Source organism: Taudactylus pleione, unplaced genomic scaffold (genome assembly GCF_031769625.1).
Source record: "Taudactylus pleione unplaced genomic scaffold, aTauple2 ptg001052l, whole genome shotgun sequence".
In the NCBI taxonomy this organism is placed as follows: domain Eukaryota; kingdom Metazoa; phylum Chordata; class Amphibia; order Anura; family Myobatrachidae; genus Taudactylus; species Taudactylus pleione.
Genome location: NW_028285453.1, coordinates 1,173,567 through 1,196,873, shown reverse-complemented (window position 1 = coordinate 1,196,873; position 23,307 = coordinate 1,173,567).

The window sequence follows — 23,307 nt, the reverse complement described above, 5'->3', positions numbered from 1 at the left end:
CTTATTTTCTGTAGTTAAATTGCGAACTAATTAGCGCATTTTTGTCTGCTTATTTTCTGTAGTTATATTGATTCAACAAATGTTGCGTTTCAAAATTGGGTCCAGAATATATATCCAATGTGTCCCCATGAAGTCATTTTTTGGTAGCAGGAAGTAGTCATCGTTTCAGTCCAAAATATTATGAAATAAAACACAAGATGGGAAATAATAAACCAATTAATCTGATGGTCTCAAAAAATCCTTCCGACATTGTGTCAAAGAACTTCTTTTGTGCCAATAATTACCTAAAATATCTGGCCACCACATCATCGCGTATGGCCCCCCCACATACTGACCTCCGACCAACCTCGGGGGGGCCATCCTCAGGCAAGGCATCCTCTGGCTGCATTGGGACACCACTCCTTATGGCGATGTTGTGAAATATCCCACACAGGACAACAATTTTCGAAACCATATCCGGCAAATACATGAGTTCGCCACCAGAGCGGTGGAGGCATCGCTCTGCCCCTAAATGATGGAAAACAAATTGAGGTTAGTTTAGAACATCACCTTGTTAAACGCTAATTGTTTAACCCAAAAGAATGAAAACATGCACACGCAGATATGAGTACAAAGAATAAACAGGCCATACAAGAAAACATGCACATGCAGATATGAGTACAAAGAATAAACAGGCCATACAAGAAAACATGCACATGCAGATATGAGTACAAAGAATAAACAGGCCATACAAGAAAACATGCACATGCAGATATGAGTACAAAGAATAAAAAGGCCGTACAAGAAAACATGCACATGCAGATATAAGTACAAAGAATAAACAGGCCATACAAGAAAACATGCACATGCAGATATGAGTACAAAGAATAAACAGGCCATACAAGAAAACATGCACATGCAGATATGAGTACAAAGAATAAATAGGCCATACAAGAAAACATGCACATGCAGATATGAGTACAAAGAATAAACAGGCCATACAATAAAACATGCACATGCAGATATGAGTACAAAGAATAAACAGGCCATACAAGAAAACATGCACACGCAGTTAGGGCCACAAAGATAAACATGAAAACCAAAGTAAAAAAAACTTACTTTCCGCTATCCGCATGCGAAAGCATGCCAGCAAGCGGGGCGTCCGCCGTTGAAGGTCGGACCACCTGCGCTCCAGCTGGCCGATCTGGCGGCGTGAGCCGAAGGAACGCAGGCGTCCACGAACCTCCGCATATGCGGAACGCTTTTCACGATTGGTGATGGGGGGAGGCTGGCTGGTGATCCGCCTGTCCATCACCTCTGTTAAAACCAGGAGCTCGCGTTTGGTGAATGCAGAGGCTCTCATGATGGCAATGGTGTATTTTTAATAAAACTGTTTTAATAAAGACCAGAAAATAATTTTGATTGGCTAATGTATTTGGGAAATTAACAGGAACCATTCTATTGGTTAGTGTATGAGTCATGTGTTCGACAGGGCCAAAAATATATTGAGAGTTATGATAGGCTTGATGCAGTGACATGCGTAAGCTAATTTAAATAAAGAAATGAACCCAGTAAAATATGCGTGGGTAAAAACACAGAAAACAAATGGATAATTGGCTCAAACATGTATTTTGACAAATGAAAGCTAATGTTTAAACCGTACGTATTCTGCGGGTAAACACAAACACGGACAAGAGTAAAGTTTATTGCAGTTAAAAAAAAAAAAACATGTGAAGAGCAATTAAGCTAATTGATATATTGATTGGCATGATACGATTGAGGGAGGTAGGAATAAACGAGCAGGTAATCGGAATCTGACAGGCCCACTTCAGGTTTGTACTTGTGCGTGCGTTCCCTGCAAGCCACATTGGGGATGTACGCTCGCTATTTGGCTCGCTCGTTAGGTAGAGGAGGGGTCAGTAGTCTTTGGTGTGGAATTTTAGGTGCGTTCGAAATTACGTGCGAGCGTTTAAATTTACATATTTCGACACGTACGCCGAACGTACGATCGGCCAGTTCACAGTAGCAGCCCAAGAGCCCTGTGTGCAGATAAGGCTTTTTTTATATATATATTTTCTATTATAAACATTTATCTTCTTTCTGTATGCAGCCTGTGTGCTATCAGACACAGGCTGCATGTGGAACGGTGGAACAGCCCCACCAAAATTAAGATAGTTGCGAGGTCTGCAGTAAACATTTAATCTATTCAAAAAGGAATACAGATATTCATGATGGTTTACAATTTCCTTTCCAAAAGATATGCAGTGAAATCTAAACTATAACTGTTACTATAGGAATACCTCTAGTTTGGTCACAGTGGGGTCTAATCATGTAGCAGTGAAAAGTCCTTTATCAGTGATAACAGGGCTTTTCACTGCTTGGTCCTCCTATTCATAGAAGGGGTAACCATGGAGAAATCTCAGATTTCTCCAGCAGTTCTCCTGATTAGTGCAGCTATCGCTTCCCTATTCACTAGTATGGGGAGAGCAATTCATAGAAGCAAATCCATTCACCATCTAAGAACGGTGTTAAAGGCTTGTTAGGGGAGAAGAGCAGAGAAGACAGCTGTCTCCCTGCCTTCTCCCTATTCTCTCGTTCTCTTTGACCCCTTCACAGACATGAGTCAAACAGAGGAGCCCAGGGCATATACCAGGTCTCCTGAATCCTGACTGCCCGCTGCCCCCACAGCCCTTCCCCACATTACACACTCCCTTCCCACCTATGGCCGGCACTATAGTAAGGTGACCCAGCAAATGTATATGCCGGGTCTCCTCTGGGCTACCTGCTGCCCCATGCCCCCCATTCTGTTCCTACCACTGCCCAGGGCCACCATCAGTGGGGGACTGCCAGTTCTGGGTGGCAGGGGGCCCATTAATGATTCAGGGCCACCTGCTCGAGATCTGGCAGGCTGAGGCTGCAGCAGGGGCTTTCAGAAAATGGCTGCCCCCATAGGAGGCTACAATAAAAGATGGCTGCCATCGACTGATGGGGAGCCAGGTTTTCTTTCCCAAGAACCCAAGGGGTTGGAGAGGGCACAGGGGGCGGGGCTTATCAGGGGAAAGAAAAAGATGAATAGGTGAGTAAGGGGGAACTATAGTACTGACAGTGGCATAAATCTGACAGGCAGAAGGTAGTGCGTGTGTATGTGTGGGTGTGAGGGGGGTGTCACTGACAGGCAGATGGGAGTGTGTGTGTGTGTCATAAATCTGATAGGCAGAGGGGAGTGTGTGTGGGTGGGGGTCACTGACAGGCAGACGGGAATATGTGTGAGGATCACAGAGAGACAGACGTGAATGTGTGTGGGGGGATCACTGACATACAGAGGGGAATTTGAGGAGGATCACTTACAGACAGGGTGGAATGTGGAGGGATCATTGAGAGAGTGGGGATTATGGAGGGGATCGCTGAGAGAGCGTGGAATGTAGAGGGGATCGCTGAGAGAGCGCGGAATGTGGAGAGATCGCTGAGAGAGAGGGGAATGTGGAGGGATTGCTGAGGGAGAGGGGAAAGTGGTGAAGATCACTGATAGAGGGGAATGTGGAGAGGATCATTGACAGAGAAAGAGGGGATTATGGAGGGGATCGCTGGAAGAGAGGGGATTATGGAGGGGATCGCTGAGAGAGCGCGGAATGTGGAGGGGATCACTGAGAGAGAGGGGAATGTGGAGGATCGCTGAGGGAGAGGAGAATGTGGCAGGGATCACAGAGAGAGAGGGGAATATGGAGAGGATCGCTGAGAGAGAGAGATGGGAATGTGGAGGTAAGCTCTGAGAGAGAGGGAGATATGGAGAGGATCACTGAGAGAGTGGAATATGGAGGAGATCACTTAGAGAGAGGGGCATGTGGAGGAGATCACTGAGAGAGAGGAGAATGTGGATGGGATTGCTAGAGGGAAAGGGGAATGTGTGGGGGATCGCTGAGAGAGAGGAGAATCTGGAGGGGATCGTTGAAAAATAGAGGGAGAGGGGAATGTGGAGGGGATCGCAGAGAGAGCGCAGAATGTGGAGGGATCGCTGAGAGAGGGGAATGTGGAGGGATCGCTGTGGGAGAGGAGGATGTGGCGGGTATCACTAAGAGAGAGGGGAATATGGAGGAGATCACTGAGAGAGAGGAGCATATGGAGGAGATCACAGTGAAAGAAGAATGTGGATGAGATCGCTAAAGAGAGAGGGGAATTTGGGGGGGATCGCTGAGAGAGAGGAGAATCTGGAGGGGATCGTTGAGAGAGAGAGGGAGAGAGGAATGTGGAGGGATTGCTGAGAGAGAGGGTAATGTGGAGGGATCGCTGAGGGAGAGGAGAATGTGGCGGGTATCACTGAGAAAGAGAGGGGAATGTGGAGAGGATTGTTGACAGAGAGAGAGGGATTATGGAGGGGATCACTGAGAGAGGGGATTATGGAAGGGATCGCTGAGACAGAGCGCGGAATGTGGAGGGATCGCTGTGGGAGAGGAGGATGTGGCGGGTATCACTAAGAGAGAGGGGAATATGGAGGAGATCACTGAGAGAGAGGAGCATATGGAGGAGATCACAGTGAAAGAAGAATGTGGATGAGATCGCTAAAGAGAGAGGGGAATTTGGGGGGGATCGCTGAGAGAGAGGAGAATCTGGAGGGGATCGTTGAGAGAGAGAGGGAGAGAGGAATGTGGAGGGATTGCTGAGAGAGAGGGTAATGTGGAGGGATCGCTGAGGGAGAGGAGAATGTGGCGGGTATCACTGAGAAAGAGAGGGGAATGTGGAGAGGATTGTTGACAGAGAGAGAGGGATTATGGAGGGGATCACTGAGAGAGGGGATTATGGAAGGGATCGCTGAGACAGAGCGCGGAATGTGGAGGGATCGCTGAGAGAGAGGGGAATGTGGAGGGATCGCTGAGGAAAGGAGAATGTGGCAGGGATCACTGAGAGAGGAGAATCTGGAGGGGATCGTTGAGAGAGAGAGAGAGAGAGAGAAATAGAGAGAGAGGGAGAGGGGAATGTATGGGGGTGTCACTGAGACGGGGGGAATGTGGATGGATCACTGAGAGAGAGTGGAGTGTGGGGGGACATACAGGTAATGCATGCGCACAAGAGCCTCGACGTCTGGCAGAAGAAGCCGAACAGGGGCGGAGGCATCCTAAAAGATCCCTCTTCGCAAACCGGACCTCCTTCCCATAGGGATCTGAAGATGGCGAATGCTACCACACTCAAGCTCCGAAAATATTGTATTTTCGGAGCTTGATGAATTCTGTCCCTATACTAGTGTATGGCTGCAGCGGGCAATTCTGCAAAAGGAAGGTAAGTAGGAGATATCTCTGTATATTTTCACCTGCTTTTGTAAAAATTAAGTGATAATGAATAGGCCCATAAGCCATCTCATGACAGATCTCATGGTTTTTAGTTCCATAGGAAACTAAAAAAAATTACTTAAACATACCTAAGGTATTGTGATTCTCATCTCAAAATGTTTGGCCTTTTTTTCCAGTAGACAAGGGCAAAATGATTTAAGAAAACAGGGAAATCAATATTATATCCATTCATTTAAATTTCTATTCCTTAATGATTGAAGATTTGTTTTCATATTCTGGGTAAATTCCCTTTGGGTGGATTTTATTTTATACATACACTACGCAATGCATTTTGTTTCTACTTAGCAACAACTTTCCAGATAAAAAACAATGCACCTCCCAAATTTATGTACATATTTGCAGAACAATCATCCAGATTTTTTCTGTTTGGTCAAAAATAGACTTAGTAATATCTAGAACACTAGTTCATTTAAGAATCATGGTCATTTTCATATAGAACTAAGGACTGTACTGTATACATCAGAATAATACAATTATTCAACAAAATTTGGAATTCTAGGCCTGCTCCGAAAATGAATGTTTACTGAAATTACGTAAATACATTTCTAGATTCTGTGGGAGATATATCAAAGCTTGGAGAGAGATAAAATGAAGAGAGATAATGTACCAACCAATCAGCTTCTAACTGTCACTTTACAGGCCATGGGCGGTATTCAATTAGTTTTGCACCCGCGATAAAGTTTTGCATGCCAGACTTTTCACCTTTCGTTTTTTGGCAGCGGAAACTCATCGTGCGCGTACACGCTATTCGCCGTATTCAATTCCAAAAGACGCGGAAATGGCGACAGGTGAAGTCAGATCAGGCAGAAAGTGGTGACAGAATCGGGGAAATCAGCCCGAACCCCCTCAAAAAGATGCAGAAACATTGGGGATCATTGTAGTAGTCCCCTATTAGTCCTAATAATACTGTTTGGGGTACTTAAGCTGGTACAATTGCCTCTAATTAGCGTCTTTGCACAAGTGGTGAAGAATGGCATAAGGCAGTATTTTTTGTATTATATAAGTACTCCTGTCAAATTTGGTGTACCTGAAAATGGGTGCAAGCATGTTTAATGTCTCTAAAGTGAAGTTTTAATAAAAGTGAAATTTCTCCCTCATAAAAGCACCTGCAAACCCCAAAACACTTGACCCCTTCTTAGAGCACCCCAAGAACCTTATTTCACTAGTTTGCGGAGCTGTGCCCCCACTTTGTGCTTTTTCGCCCCCTAAATCAAAGTACTTCTTTGGGGTGTTCTTCATTTTTTTTCTGGAATTTTTAAACGCAGCTGTGTTTTGTAGGACTGTCCCAAGGGTTCTGAGTGCTTTCCCTTTTTGCACCCCAAAATAAAATGTTGCACTTCTTTTCTCCTGCTATAGGTGAATATTTTTAACCTATTACATTGCATTGACTTTCCGCGTACGTGAAAAGCGGGTGGAATTGAATACGGAAATAAGTTTCTGACAGGCGAAAATTCGCAGTTGGTGATACTTTTTCACGGATCTCTGCTTTTCGATTCTAAATGAATACGGCCGTAAGTTTGAAAAAAGACAGTTAGAAGCTGATTGGTTGGTACTTAGGGCCTGATTCAGCAGAGGACGGAATTGCAAAGCCGGACACAAGCAGCTTTGCAATTCCGTCCTTGCTAAAATGCAAATGCAGTGGTACACAGGAGGTGTCTGACACCCCCTGCTGCATCTGCGTTCTCAGTAGATTATTGGGTATCTGCACGTGCACAGGGCCCATTCTGCACATGTGCAGAACGGTTCCTGCATGATCGCAGAGTCCCCCATATGCCTCTGCCTGATTTACAGACAGAGGTGTTTAGGGACATTGCGAGTGGGGAACAGCATGTGTTCCTGGATATGGAGGCATGTCGCCCCATTTTTGGCAAGGCCAGGATCTGCGTCCATGGATGTAGATGCTTGGCCTCGCATGCTGGCCAGCCTGTGTAAACTGAGGCTTACTAAGCTGGCCGGCGCTGTCCAACATCGTGACCGATGGTGATCCCAGGCTGAAACCTCTGTTATTTTAGTTGTATCAATAATCTTTCAGATTATTTTAGAATTGCTTTTCACTGTGACTATATTACTAAAGTACATTTTCACTATGACTATATTACTGAAGTACATATGGCGCTAGTAGTGTAGCTCAAAAACTAGAACTAATAAAAACATTCTGAAGTCATATTTGTATTTTCTTCACCTCAAATTAGAAAAGTATGACTATCTTTAGAAAGGGAACAAGTATTTGGGGAGAATGGCCTCCAAATTCCCCAGATCTCAATCCGATCGAACATCTGTGGGATGTGCTGGAAAAACAAGTCCAAGCAATGGAGGCCCCACCTCACAACTCACAGGACTTAAAGGATCTACTGCTAATGTCTTGGTGCCAGATACCACAGGACACCTTCAGAGGTCTTGTGGAGTCCATGTCTTGATGGGTCACAGTTGTTGTGGTGGCATCTACACAATATTAGGCAGGTGGTTTTAATGTTATAGCTGATGGGTGTATACTGGGTGTAGGGTGTGCGATGCAAATGGGCCCCTGGGTCAAAGGAGGCCCACACCAGAGCAAGATCCGATTAGGCTGAGATCAGCACTGTTTTTTATTATTATAATTATCATTTATTTATATGGCGCCACAAGTGTTCCGCAGCGCCTTACAAAGTACATAAACAAATAGGTTGACTAGTGACTTACAGTACAATACAATACAGGATGAGGACAAGGATAATATACATAGCTACATTAGCGACCATAACACCCAGATAAGCAACAGAGCAAAGCAACCAAGTGTTAGGTGCCCTAGTGGGGAGTAAGAAGTAGATAAAAGTAAAGTAAGGAGAAGCAGAAGAGGGTGGAGAGCCCTGCTTGTAAGAGCTTACATTCTAAAGGGGAGGGGCAGACGAACAGGTGTGACACAGATGGGGTAGACAGGGAGGAAGAGCATGTAGCAGCAAGTTAAGATGAGAGCTGGAAGGCTTTGATGAAGTAGTGGGTCTTGAAAGCCCGTTTGAAGGATTGTAGAGAGGTGGAGAGTCCGATGAGAAGAGGACGGACAGGAGAGTGAAGGGAGATGAGGTCAGAGATGTAAATGGGAGAGGAATGAGTGAGAGCTTTGTAAGTGGGTGTGAGAACCCTGAATTTGGTTCTGAAAGGGAAGGGGAGCCAGTGGATGGCTTGTAGGAGAGGGGAGGCAGATGCAGAGCGTTTGCAGAGGAAGATGAGCCAAGCAGCAGCATTGAGGACAGACTGGAGAGGAGAGACAAGGGAGTTGGGGAGGCCAGATAGGAGGAGGTTACAGTAGTCCAATCTGGAGATGACCAGTGAGTGTATGAGGGTTTTAGTGGAATTTTGTGTGAGAAAGGGTCTAATCTTGGAAATATTTTTAAGATGGAAATGACAAGACTGCGAGAGATTCAGGATGTGTGGTTTGAAGGAGAGGTTGGAGTCCAGGATAACTCCAAGACAGCGCACTTTGGGGCTAGAGGAGATAGTTGTGCCATCAATTGATAAAGACATGATGGGAAGTGCGGTAATGTTGGAGGGTGGGAAAATGATCAGCTCAGTCTTAGACATATTAAGTTTAAGAAATCATTGGGAAATCCAGGAAGAGATAGCAGAGAGGCAGTTGGAGATATGAGTGAGGAGAGAAAGGGAGAGGTCATGGGAGGAAACGTAGATCTGAGTGTCATCAGCATAGAGATGATAGCGGAGGTCAAAAGAGATGATGAGTTCACATAGTGAGGACGTATAGAGTGAGAATAGGAGAGGTCCTTGGGGAACACCTAATGTTAGAGGCTGCACAGGGGAAGAGGAGTCATGAGAGGAGACAGAGAAGGATCAGTCAGAGAGGTAGGAGGATAGCTAGGAGAGGGCAGTGTCATGTAGACCAAGGGAGAGAACTATTTGCAGCAGGAGAGGGTGGTCCACAGTGTCGAAAGCAGCAGAGAGGTCAAGGAGAATGAGCAGAGAGTAGAGATCCTTGGATTTAGCAGCAAGGAGGACATTGCTGACTTTTGTGAGGGCAGTTTCAGTGGAGTGGAGAGAACGGAATCCAGATTGATAAGGGTCAAGGAGGGAGTGGGAGGTGGTAAGGTGGTAAGGCGGTTGTAAACAACACGCACAAGGAGCTTGGAGGCAAAATGGAGGAGAGAGATGGGACGGTAGTTGGAGAGAGTGTTAGGATCAAGGGAAGGTTCTTTGTAAGAATGGAGGAGATAAGGCCATGTTTGAATGCAGAAAAAACAGTGCCTGAGTGGGAGAGATTAAGGAGGTGGGCAAGATGGGAGCAGGCAAAAGGAGAAAGGTAGTAGAGGAGATGTGAAGGGGGGAAGTGGAAGGGGGGGGACCGGATGAGGGTATTGATTCCTAATAGTCGCTATTTAGCACTGCAAGTTGCTTAAGAAAGAATTGCTTTCCAGTCCAATTGTGTGGTTCCAAAGCACAAAAAGTTATTTATGTAAACAGGGAAAGATTTAACAATTAGAATAAAAAGCAATAAGATATATAAGTACAGCCAATACATACGCATGCGCGACTGGTCCCAGTATGCAGTATTTCAATCCTGAACCCTGCGGTCACCGTCACCCAAAGAAATGGAGAAATGACTGAGCACTGAGACCAATTCACAGTATATATTCGGTATAGGTTACAGAGAGAACAAAGGGACAAGTTGGCAGTTGGCAGGTTTCCATTGGTTCTTGCATCTGGTCACTCTGGTCATTGGTTAGTTCAGGGGGATGGCTCAGTCCTCAAACGGTCACATTGTGTAGTTTCCCGACGAACAACTAGCTACAACACTGCATACTAAAAATAACAATCTATGCAATAAATCCCTATCATCCATAACTAGCGGACGCAAAATGTGACTTCTTTGCCGACAGGAATGGAGGTCTGCAAATGAACAGGGATTTAGTATGATACCAAACATGACATGTCCCTTATATTCTAAACCTTAGATCTTGTTTAAGTACATATTACATTAACCATGTTACACATATGCATTCGCATATGAGCGTCCGTGTGATGTCCGTATGTAGGTATGTGAGTACGCATGTGAGCGTCTATGTGTACGTATGTGGATACACATATGAGCATCTATGTGTATGCATATATGTTTATGTGTGTGTGTTATATGCATCAGTGTATGTGTAATGGATTAATATATATATATATACCCCTAACTTTATCCATTAACTGACATATTTAATATTATGTTTGCCTGTACCAAATTCTAAGGTGTCATAGACAATCAGGTTGTTCTGCTCAGAGGTGACCAGCAGATGTTTGCTGGAGTCATAAAGTCTGATAGCTCATCAAAGGTTTTCCTCTGCTTATTTGGAGTGTAAATGTCAGTTCTCTTAACTACAGTAGCATTGAACAAAAGGCATACAATTGCTAAAGATATTCAGGCTTCTGACAATGGTCTTTAAATCTGCATTTAAAACACTTCTCTGCACATACCAGTATCTGTGTGCATTTTAATTATTTGTTACAGACATACACAAAACACCTGTTTCCCATACACTGACTAAATATATAAATATATAAATATATATATTTATACGCATTTGTGCACATCGGATTGCGCCGACGCAGGGTAGCATCCGAATTACTCTTTATCAGCCCATAGATGACTAGATCATCAGAGAATAATTGTACAGCGATCATAACCAATTATTTGACTTTAACAGGGACATGACTTCTTGGGAGAAGGAAGTCAGTGTCGGTAAAATGAATGGGGAGGGGTGATCTGTAAAAGGAGGAGGTGAAGAGCTGGGGGACTGGTGGGATATGATGTCCTGATGTATGGAATTAATTTTAGATGTAAAAAAGTCAAGGGCAGAGAGCGAGGAGGGGAGGCAAGGAGGGGGTGGACGGAGGAGAGAGTTGAAGGCGGTGAAGAGACGCTGGGGATTTGAGGAGATGAGGTTCATGAAATATGACTGTTTAGAGAGGGAGAGGGCAGCACCGTAGGATGAGAGCATAAATTTGAAATGGAGAAAATCTGCCTTATAGCATGATCTTCTCTACTGTAGCTCGGCGGTTCGTGAACACTTTTGTAGGTAACTGGTGCATTTGGAATGCCAGGGTTGAGGTGTAGATCTGTGAGAGTGAGTAGTAATCACCGGAGCAACAGAGTCCAGAGCAGAAGTAAGGGAGGCATTGAATAGGGAAGTGGCTTGTTCAGGGCAGGAGAAAGAGAGCATAGGGGAGAGAAGTGAGTCAAGCAGGGAAGAAAAAGAAACTGTGTTAATAGCCTCAATGTTACGCACAGAGATGGTGGCCTTAGGAGGCAGGGGAGGGGAATGCGAGAGGGATAGGATAAAACAGAGAAGATGATGGTCAGAGAGGGGGAACGGTGAGTGAAGACCAGGTTAAGCAAATGCCCACTCACATGGGAGGATGAGGAGGTCCATTGGGAGAGACCAAATGAAGATGTGAAGGTAAGAAGTTTGGAGGCAGAGGATTCTGTGGGGATATCAATTGGAATACTGAAGTCACCTAGGATAATGGAGGGAAGTTCAGAGGAGAGAAACTGAGGGAGCCAGGAAGCAAAGTTGTTAAGGAATTTGGAAGGAGGGCCAGGGGGACGGTAAATGACAGCTACTCTCAGGTGTACAGGTTAGAAGAGGCATATGGCATGAATCTCAAATGTAGAGAAAGTAAGGGATGGTTCAGAGGGTAGTAGTTGGTAGGAGTAACCTGGGGATAGAAGGACCCCACACCACCAACATGGCGACCCCCGAGCCGAGGGGTGTGAGAGAAGGTGAGGCGTCCAGAGGAGAGAGCTTCAGGGGAAGTGGTGTCAGATTGAAAACCAGGTTTCATTAATGGCTAGGAGATGCAGGTTTGAACGAGTTTATTAGTGTATCAGTCTGGTATTCCAGAGGGCACAGGATAGAGGGACAGTGTTTGTGGGAGAGATGTGAATGAAATTAACAAGGTTGCTGTAATGAGAAGGTGAGATTCATTTGGGTGACCGAGATGAATGTAGTGGAGAGATTGTACGGGCACCAGTGCTGGGAAGGAAACCTGTAGGTGGTGTGCAGTTAGGGAGTTGAATGAGATGTGGCTGGAGGTGAGGTGGGGTGACATGGAGAGGAGGTTTGGAGGAGGGATTAGCAGTAGGGTAGTAGGACCCAGGAGGGGTAGAAGAGAATGAAAGTGGAGTAATGGGAGAGGAGAGGGAGGAAGGCAGACAGAGGAGGGGAGATAAAGGAAAGAGGAGGTGGAGGAGACCAGGGGGAATTGATAATGGTGGATGAAGGGGGAAGAGCAGATTAGGTAGACACTGAGTGGAGGGGGAAGTGGAAGAACACATGTTTATGGAGTGGATGAGTTGAATAGGGGGAGGAAAACTAGATGTAGGAATAAAGTATGAATGAGAGAGAAAGTACAGGAGATTTGCAGAGTGGCAAGTAAAAGTACAGTGTAGGAAAAGGTGTCTGCACAATTACAAAAGTTTATTATTGAGTGGAGGAAAAGTGGAGATTTAATTGGGAAGAAATGGAATATTAAGATGACAGGTTAGGCAAAAAACTAAGACAGGAAGACATTATTTCTAAGAGATAAACTGAAATTGGCACAGAATACAGTATGTTTTGAGGTGTTTGTGACCAGAGAGCCAGGCCAGATATTAGCAAGTAAAGTGTTAAGTTCTTATAGTGAGTAAACTGAGTCCAGTGATGAATGTCTAGGTTATGCAGACAGTAGTTGCTTGTAGTGAAGAGATTGTGAACTTACATTTCTTGCTTATACTTTATCCAAATGTTCTGGTTTTAGATTGTTTTGAAGTTAGAGTATTCTCCTTCTGTTTAACGCCGGTATAACGCTGATTTTGGTTAGAAATGTAAAGTGCACTTTTAAAATTATGCTCTTATAAATGTTATGCACCAGCAGCAAAAGGCCTGCAGCCTAAAGTATAACTTAAATAGTGACTGGTGGCATGTATATGCAATGAATATAATCAACCCCCAATACCCTCCCACTAAAATACATTTCCTGACACAAACAAACAAGGAATACCACAAAGCTAATAAGAACTAGGTCTAGCATACCTCCCAACATGACCCTCTCCAGGAGGGACTCAATGCTCTGGTCCTGGACATCTCTGGCAATTTATGATTGGTGGCGGCTCCAGGCGGCTCCAGGGGTGGGGCTGCAGCACAGTCCAAAATTCAAATAGGTGAGTCACACCAACTGCCAGTGAGTCCCAGCCAGTGATGTTTGGCAGCCTTTGAAATGACAGTTGGTGTGGCTCCCCTATTTGAATTTTGAACTGTGCTGCAGCCCCACCTCTTACCAGGGAAGTCCAGGACCAGAGCATTGTGTCCCTCCTGGAGAGGATCATGGTGGGAGGTATGGTCTAGTTATCTATACAATGTGCAAATAGTTTAGAGTGAGATATTCTGCAGCAATGATGGATTTTAGATTACCTAATATACAATACACTGTGCAAAATAGTTCAGAGTGACGTATTCTACAGCAATGATGGATTTTAGATTACCTAATATACAATACATTGTGCAAATAGTTCAGAGTGAGATATTCTGCAGCAATGATGGATTTTAGATTACCTGATACACAATACAATATATATATATATATATATATATATATATATATATATATAAACAAACCTAACTAAATAGTTAGACAGAAATAAAAAGGTGCCTTACTCCTGTGGCACTAGACTGAAACTGAGGTTATGTGCAGTTGGGAGGGGTTAGACGGGGCAGAGTTTCTGTTTGTTCTTTTATTAATTAGTTCAGTGCCAAGCTCCTATACCTAAACCTCTAACCCACATGTAATGGCTAACCACAGTGTTCCCCAGATGGATGATAGAGGAAAAGAGAAAGCACGCACCTTTGCTTGATTTTTCCTCACAATATATTTTTTACTTACCCATTTCTATCACATTAGACATAGATGGCTTAGAAACATGTTCACCAATTTACACTATGTCATGTCCTTTAAAAGAATTACCAGCATTTATTTAAAAATATGGGACCACTGCCATATTTATGCAGAATTTATGGAAATATGGTGCAGTCACAGAAGATAGCAATGAATGTGCCACAGTCACAGCAATCTTGTGTGTATGTGCCTCTGCTATTTTTTCAGGGCGGAAGAGGACCATGTGAAAAATTCCACATGGTCCCCTCATTTGTTATAATGCCACTGCCTGCCAGTATCTGTTCTGCCAACAGAGAGAACATAGGTTGTTTTGGGCACTGGTTTACAAATGTATCCTCTATCTCAGCCTCCAAATTGGTCCTGGATGTACAAAATCTGATGACTACACGCTCACACACCTAAAACGGGTTTTCAGAAAGATAACAGCAATAGACTTTGTCACTTCTGGTTTAGAATAATATAACTGTATCATTCATTTACTGTAGGAATTCTAGAACAGACAATGTGTTGTGCACATTCTCTCTCTTCTCCACATCCAGCCTTATATAAGTCCAGGAACCCTTTTAGCCCCAAAATTATGGAAGCTAATAACTAAGGACAATATAAGGTAGATACATTTACAGGTGCCAAGAGACACCAATGAAACACGCCTTACTAATCTCTAAACTCAAACCATGACCTGTGAATTTAAAAGAGCTGAAAAACATACAAGAAACAACTAAATATAAAATTAATACCAGTAATAAAATTTGATATTTAAAAAATTGCTACATTATCTCTGTCCTTAAATACACGCTTGGAGGTATATTCACATCTTGGGGCCTATATTAAAGTTATCACTAGAGAATGCTTTAATTGCTTAATCATATAAATTACAGTCACTTAATCATTTTAATCACTATCATCCAATTAGCTCAGAGTTATGGCCTCTAAGCTAACAGTTATGCAAATGTTTGTTACACTATAAGCTATTATCAGCCATATTTCCCATTCTTGGCTGACAATGAGTGATGATTGGGAAAGGAGTGTTTTGTTTTTATCAGACTGGCAGGAACTGGGTAAAATACAGACATATAAGCATCGGTTAATTACACAATTATAATCATTTTTTTTCACAGTAGAAATATTCTAACATATTCTTGTGGTGTTTTTTTTCCAAAATAATTGGAGGAAGAACTAATTTTTTTTTTTATTAAAAAAATAAAAAATCAAATACACAAAAAGGGCAGACACAATTGACCTGTAGTTTTTTTCCGCCATGAAATTCTATGGTGTTTTTAAATACAGAATCTAGATTAAATAATGTTTCCAGAACTAGTTATAAGAATTTAAAATGCTACAAAAAGTAAAACAGTTGTGTATGCCAAACTTCTTTGCCTTTTCTTACTAACACTCCTATAGAACTATGGTTGCATAGGCGGTGCCATTGGTGACTGGTCATTGAGGGTGAAGGTATTCTTGCAGAGGAGAGTGAGTGGACACCATTTATCACTTTCAAGACTACTCTTTTTTATTTTGCCCTTTTTTTTCCTACCTCTTTGTTAACTGGTTCCTCCAATCCATTCAGATTGTCATTTAATCCATCAGAGATGAGAGACCACTCCAGATTGACTAGCTGTCCATAACATAAGCTTGATAAATAGGCCCCTAACTGTTGGTCATCAGCTGCAAAATTATGGAAGCTGAATTATATTTGCAAAATTGCTTTTTTCTGGTATACTCGGCACAACATTTGTGACTTCAGTGTACTGTAATGTATTGTAAATAGTTTACATAATACATCTGCCTTGTGGAACAGTTGGCATAGTGGTTAGCTATACTGTCTCACAGCCTTGAGGTCATGCATTAAATTCCTGATCCAGGCACTATTTGTGTATCTGAATGGAGTTTGTATGTTCTCCCTGTGTTTGCATGGGTTTCCTCCAGGTGCTCAGGTTTTCTCCCACAATCCAAACACATACTGGTAGGTTAATTGTCTTTTGACAAAAAATTCACCGTAGTTTGTATGTGTGTTCACGTGATAGGCAATATAGATTGTAAGCTCCACTGGAGCAGGGACTGATGTGAATGACTGAAATATTCTCCATAAAGCGCTGCGTAATATATGTGTGCTATATAAATAACTGTTAAATAAATATTACGGTCATTGGTATTTAACGTTTAAAACATGTGGACTCAGCTGAAGACAGTAAGTAACATGTTTTTCCTTGCCTGGAATGGCACAGCGGAGGCAGCCTAGAGACTGCTTGTGTTTCTTGCCATCCTCCAGATGATACCCAAGCCCGTGATATATGATGTAAATGAGCCCCTGTGTCTCCATGTAACTCATTATTTGGCAGAGGCAACTTGAAGTCACAGATAATTCTGAAGCTTGAAACAGGAATTCTGTTTGGTCCTGAGAGGACCTCTTGATCCTCTCTACATTCCTCCTAACATACATCATTAAAATATTCATGAGTAAGATTGCTGAGGGATTGCCAAAGTTAGCATACACCAGTGCTTGATGAATGCTTCACTGAACACACGGACCCAGCACTGTCCAAGAGAGGGAAGGGAGAGTGGGCAGTGAAGCTTATCACCGAGCAGTGCAGGATCTGTAATAGCCCTGTGTACTTCATATCTACCTGGTAATGGTACATATATTTGAAAAATCCAAACTTTGATCTCCATAATAAATATAAACCATACTTATAGTTGTAACTAGATTACTTGATGAATTAACCCCTTCAATAGACAACTGCTGATAAGCTCCCTATATCTGCTGTGTATCTTCTTCACTAACATCACAGATTTTGCGAATTTGCACTTATTTAGCCTGGAATCAGTATGATAGATTAAAGCAACAGCAGCAGCAGCCCCCCATCCCCCTCAAGTGCTCTTCCCATTCCCACAGTGTAATGTAGTTTTAAAGTAACACAGTCTCAGTTAGAATTGGGATAGGGCTACAGACAAGCTGATAAGCGTAAATATTGCTTCTTGCCATTGGCTAACCACATGCCTAAAAATATCAGTATATGAACAGTTTCTTTCTCCTCCATCGCACATTATTTCCATCCACACTACGGACTAAATTAACTTAATTGCAGATTTAAATTGTGTAATATATGGAGCCTTGCAGGGCCTATGTGAGTGTTGTGTTGTGGGCGCCCTAGGTGGCGATACAATTATTTACTTATTATTATTAGTTATTATTAGTTACTTAAAGAGCACCAGCATATTCCGTTGCACATTACAGTTGGGAACAAAGAGTAACAGAACAAGGCTGGGTAATAACAGACACATGTAGAGGTAAGAGGGCCCTGCTCGCAAGCTTACAATCTATAGGGAAATAGGCATTGACACACAAGGATAGGTGCTACTTATTGCATATTGGTCCAGCCATATAGCGGAGGATCTTGGTGGGCTGTATGATATAGTCACAATACCAGCGCCGAGGATGATACCTTCTGTTCTTGGGAGTGTTGTACTGGGCTGTGACATAATAGACAAGCACCCATTACAAACATGGAAAAGTTCACAGCTGCTGACCCTCCTTGTCACACTGGCGCCCTAGGGAAGTTCTCCTAGCACTGGCCCTGGGGTCTGGCCTTATGTTTACCAAAATAATCACATATTTTTCTTATTGCATTAAATGCTCTTTATACATGCATAGAAGCTACTAATGTGTAACTTGGGAATGCAAATTCCTAGTTTAGTTCACACCTAGGTGCAAGGTGAGAACCATTGCATGATGCTAGAGTCTTTTCAAATGTTAAACAGTCATTAGTCTAAAGTCTAGTAGAGAGCAGATCTCCAAGCCAAGTAAACATGACGTTACCTTCTAATTAAATTCCTAATGGCCCATAAAACTTCTGTCTCTGTTTACTGCCCAGTGCAGGGGTTTGAACATTACCATAATTTCTTTCCTCTCTTTCTGTGTTCTGAAATCCTCATTAGTACAGGGGTTCTCAGGTCTGTCTCTTGTGTAAATTCATCCTTTAGTGTAATATCTGTCCCATTTTTCCTCACACTCGGTCATGCAGTGAGGCATTTCATACTAGCACAGTAATAAGACATTGTACTATATATATATATATATATATATATATATATATATATATATATATATATATATATATATGCTATTTTTCAGTTCCTGAACCTCTCATTAACTATGACGTAAAGTCCTGGGCCATAATGTATTTTCCATAAGATAAGTTCTATATTAAAGGCCGTTTTGAGTATATATAATTATTTTTCTATAGTTCCACTCCCAGTAGCTTCAACCACAGTTCCCAAACCTATTTTTCCAGAAAAATAGCCCTGTATATATTAACATGTGCAGAGAGATATATAGTTACACTATATAGTCACATTTATGACATTATGACAATGCTTTGATTAATTAAATAATTAAGACATACAATATGCACTTTAGCTATAAGTTGTTTGATTTTAGCTGGTAGATTGTTATTAAATGTATCTACATTGCTATTTTCCTTTGTAAAAATAAAGTTTAATAATATTACTTTGCTTTTGTTTTCATTATTTATACATATACTATATTTGTATTATTTATATTTAATTTATCTCTTCTATCTGCTTTTTTCTTTTGGGAGGGGGGGTGGTGTTACACAGAATCATACTGGTTGAGTCTCCCATAACCAAAATGCTTGGGACCAGAGGTATTTTGGATATTGGAATATTCCGTATTTATTTTGGAATATGTGCATACCATAAAGAAATATCTTGAGAATGGGACCTAAATCTAAACACAGAATGCATATATGTGTTATATACACCTTATACACACATCCTGTAGGTAATTTTATACAATATTTTTAATAATTTTGTGCATCAAAAAAAGTTTGTTTACATACATGAAATTCATATATGTTTCATATACACTTTATACACACAGCTGAAGGTTATTTTATATCATATTGTAATAATTTTGTGCTTTAAAAAAGTTTGGGTGCATTGAACTATCAGAAAGCAAAGGTTTCACTTTCTCAGTCATGCTCAAAATATTCCGTATTTTGGAATATTTGGATATGGGAGACTCAACCTGTAATACTTTTTTCCACATGGGTTTAAAAAAAAAAAAAAACATGGATCCATCAAACTTTCTGGTTTCCTAACTGTTGATCCAGAAAAGGGCAGAACACAATCCCATGTAAGCCAGTTACCCATTTACATTAACAACGGGGGGAACAGTACTTCCTGCTAACAGTTTACATTTCCTGGCTCCAAAAACATTGCTAATTATAGACTATTTGTTATAAGAAATGCATTCAGTCCACTACTACTGTTTTTACAGTTATTGAATTTACCATCAACACCCCTCATGGTAAGGAATTCCATACTTTATCTGCACTTACAATAAAGAAGCCTTCCTATGTCATTTGTGTGGTCCTGGTACAAAATGTACATTAGACAAATCTTTGTACTAATCTCAAATAAATAGATAGATGAACGGTTCGGTTCTGCTGAAAACCGAGCACACTCGAAGTTTGAGGTTCCGAGCTGAACCGAGTCCCTGCTCCGATCACTTTGGGATTCCGAGTACAATGAGTCCGTCCCGATTCGGGTCTTCTTGCCAAGTTTGGAACTCGGATGCAAAAACCAGATCTCGCATATTTTGGATTGCTTTTGAGTCCCTCCCTTGTGATTTCAGGTGCTATGAGATGGTCAAAATTGACTGGAAATGAATGTTATTGATGTTAATACTACTATAGGAACAAAAACAGGTTCTATCAATTTTTAAGAGAAAACCAAACCATAACCAAACCATTACACTTGAGTCCAGGGCCGGTGATCAGTGCTCTGGTGATGTCCTCCGGGGCTCCGGTCAGCTGGTCTCCCAGCTTCAGCACTGTGACGCTGGTCAGATGCTGCATAGAACAGCTGACCGGGTCACAGTGCAGGATGGGAGACCAGCTGACCGGAGCCCCGGAGGAAGAACATCACCAGAGCAGCGATGACCGGCAGTAAGTGAAATTAAGGTGGGGGCAGGGGGGGAGGGTGCGGGGGCTCATGAGGGTGGTGGGGTGCAATCGCTGGGGGTGTAGCGGCAGCCGGCTGGCGCACGCGCTGCACCTTGTCACTGTATTTTTTCTGAAAAATACAGTGATAAGGCTGTGGAGGGGATTCGCAGTGACAGAGCTCTGTCCCTGCAGGGGATTTTTAATAAATCCCTGTGATATTGCCTGAATTCGCAATGCGAATTCAGTCGGAAATATCACACTACAATCTGCATTTTAAATGCGGATTGTAGTAAATAGGGCCCTAAGTCACCTAACTGCATCACCAGCATACAAAGGTAATATTGTGCTTGCATCATGTACATTTATCCCAAGATTTGAATTGCGTTTGCCACTAATGTCCAGCAACCTATTAAACTTCCTGTCAATTAATATTCTTGAGAACTTTTCAGAGCCTAAATATAAAGGCATCACATAATGATATCTTAATAGTTAAGGACTCTTTCAACAGTCTTTTGTTATTGAACAGTGTTTGAATTCAGTTTAGTTATGTAGATGGTGCTTCAAAGTGTTAGTCAATATTGAATGCAGGATAGCTTTCACACAGTGGTGTCAGTGGGTAATATACAGCATCTGTATAGCTTTAGGGGAAATATGTGGGGAATTAATAAGTGGATGTGGTGGGGAGTTAAACTTTTGTGGTTACTGTAGAGTTAGTGCAGTGTTTCCGCTTGGTTTTGGTGCTGGTTAGGTAGTGTGGGTGTATTACATCATTTTGATTGTTGTTGCAGTGAATGTAAAAGATAGCCATCTAAAAGCGGTCAGGAGCAGTGGTAAGTAGAACACAGTAAGCACCCCTTTATCCTCACTTCTCGGCAGCGAGATCATTGTTAACAAGTTAATATCAGCCATCAATTACATTGTTTTGGTATATAACTGTGAACCACATTGTACCACATTTCTGAATTACAGTTAGTTGGAATAACATCACCTTGGATTACCAGGGAATAAATAGTATGAACAGTTTATAAAGTCATTTATGCGGGACTAACAGACAATGGATGAGATGCATCAAAGCATGGAGAGAGATAAAGTAGAGAGGGATAAAGTACTAACCAATCAGCTCCTAACTGTCAGTTACAGGCTGAAAAATTACAGTTAGAAGCTGATTGGTTGGTACATTATCTCTCACCACTTTATATCTTTCCAAGCTTTGATACATCTCCCACAACGTTTATTCCAAGTGTTTAATAATATTAATAATTTTGCATTAAAGATGTAGATAAGTTGTCAATTCTATCTCATTTATATATGTCTAGGATGTTGGAGGTCATAATACTATTTATTGTACATCTACTTTCTCTTGAGGGATCAGTCTTGTGAAATCTCATAACGTTATATATATTTTTTTTGGACCTAGACATTAGATATTTATAATAGGTTACGCATAGTGTATAGTATATTGATTGTAGGGTGAGTTTGGAAAGTCCCTCCACAGTGACTGTGTGCTAAGTGTGTGACCACAAACAATTCAAAAAGGGGAGCCACACCAACTGCCAGTGAGTCCCAGCCAGCGATGTTTGGCAGCGTTTGGGGTGGCAGTTGGTGTGGCTCCCCTATTTGAATTTTGGACTGTGCTGCAGTCCCACCTCTGGAGCCGCCACTTAGAACACAGTCACTGTGGAAGGACATTCCAAACTCCCTGTAGTAGTGGCAATAGTGGACCTCACCAACAGTGAGTCATTTATTCACACTTTTTCATCCTGTACACAATCTTTTCTATTTCTATTTCCTCACTGTAAAGGCAAATGTAAAGCACTTTGAGTCCTTTAGGAGAAAAGCGCTATATAAATAACATTATTATTATTATTATTATTATTATTAACCTGGGTTTATGCTACCTGGGACCCGTTCACAGCATAGGAAGAGCCAGTTGGCTCAGCACATGCCATTGGTGACGTCATCGACCTGGCAATACACCGGGTAAGGCTATCAGTCTGAAAGGGGTCTCAGCCGGATCGCACCAGGGATGGATGCGTGTACAAAATCTCTGGTGCGACCCAGCTTTGCGGTGTATAAGGGGTATAAGAGGTTAGTTCAGCAAGTATCACAGGTGCAGGAGCGTATCTATAATGGGTGTGCAGTGCATATGGGCCCCTGGGTCCAGGGGGGCCCACACCGCACACCCTGCACCCATTTAGTCTTTATACTTACCTGTCCGTTGTCTCAAGACTGCTGCTTTGCAGCGCCGGGTCGGTGCCGCAGAGCAGCAGAAATCACTGGGAAAATGGCGACGGCCATTTTCCCATTGTCTCGCGCATGCGCAGTACTGCTGTCCCTGGGAAAACGACGCAGGCGCCATTTTCTCGGAGACCCGAGCATCCGCAGTGGATTCTGGCACTAAGCCAGAATCTACTGCACCCGCTGCCGCTGGCCACCGTAGCTCCGCACGGGAGAGGAGGGGGCCCACACTGAGTCTGCACACGGGCCCCCTCCTCTCTTAAAATGCCCCTGCACAGGTGCATCTCCCATTTCCTTCAAATACTTTGGCTATAGCTGATTTTTAATAAGCGTCATTAGGAAATTGCCCTTATCACCTCGGATTCACAAATAGACCCCAAGGAGTTGGAATGTTCCAGCAGTAGCAAAGAGGAAGTAAATTACACAACTACAGTAATGTATATATCCTACACATTACAGTTCAATGGTTATAACAAAAAAGTCTCTTCATCATTAGCTTGAACATCAACCATTTTGTTTTTGTCTATTTTGTCTGCTCCTGTATTTACCTTTTTACCATTGATGTTTTTTTTTTACTAAAATAAATAGGGCAATAATGATGAAAGAGTTCCCCTACACATTATCAGGACTTGAAATATTTAATTGTATATTTACTAGAATAAAAACCTACTATTCTTTTTTATCATTTGTGTCAGGCCCAGGGCCGGTTCTCCCGTTACGCATGGTACGCAGCTGCATAAGGCGCCACATAGTGAAGAGCACCTCAGCTGCATACCATGCGGGCCACGGGAAGACTGTGGCTCTGTGACACAGCTGCCCCGCGTGTGTAGCGCTGACCGGACGGAGTTCGGTCAGCGCTACACAGCATAGACACACAGCCG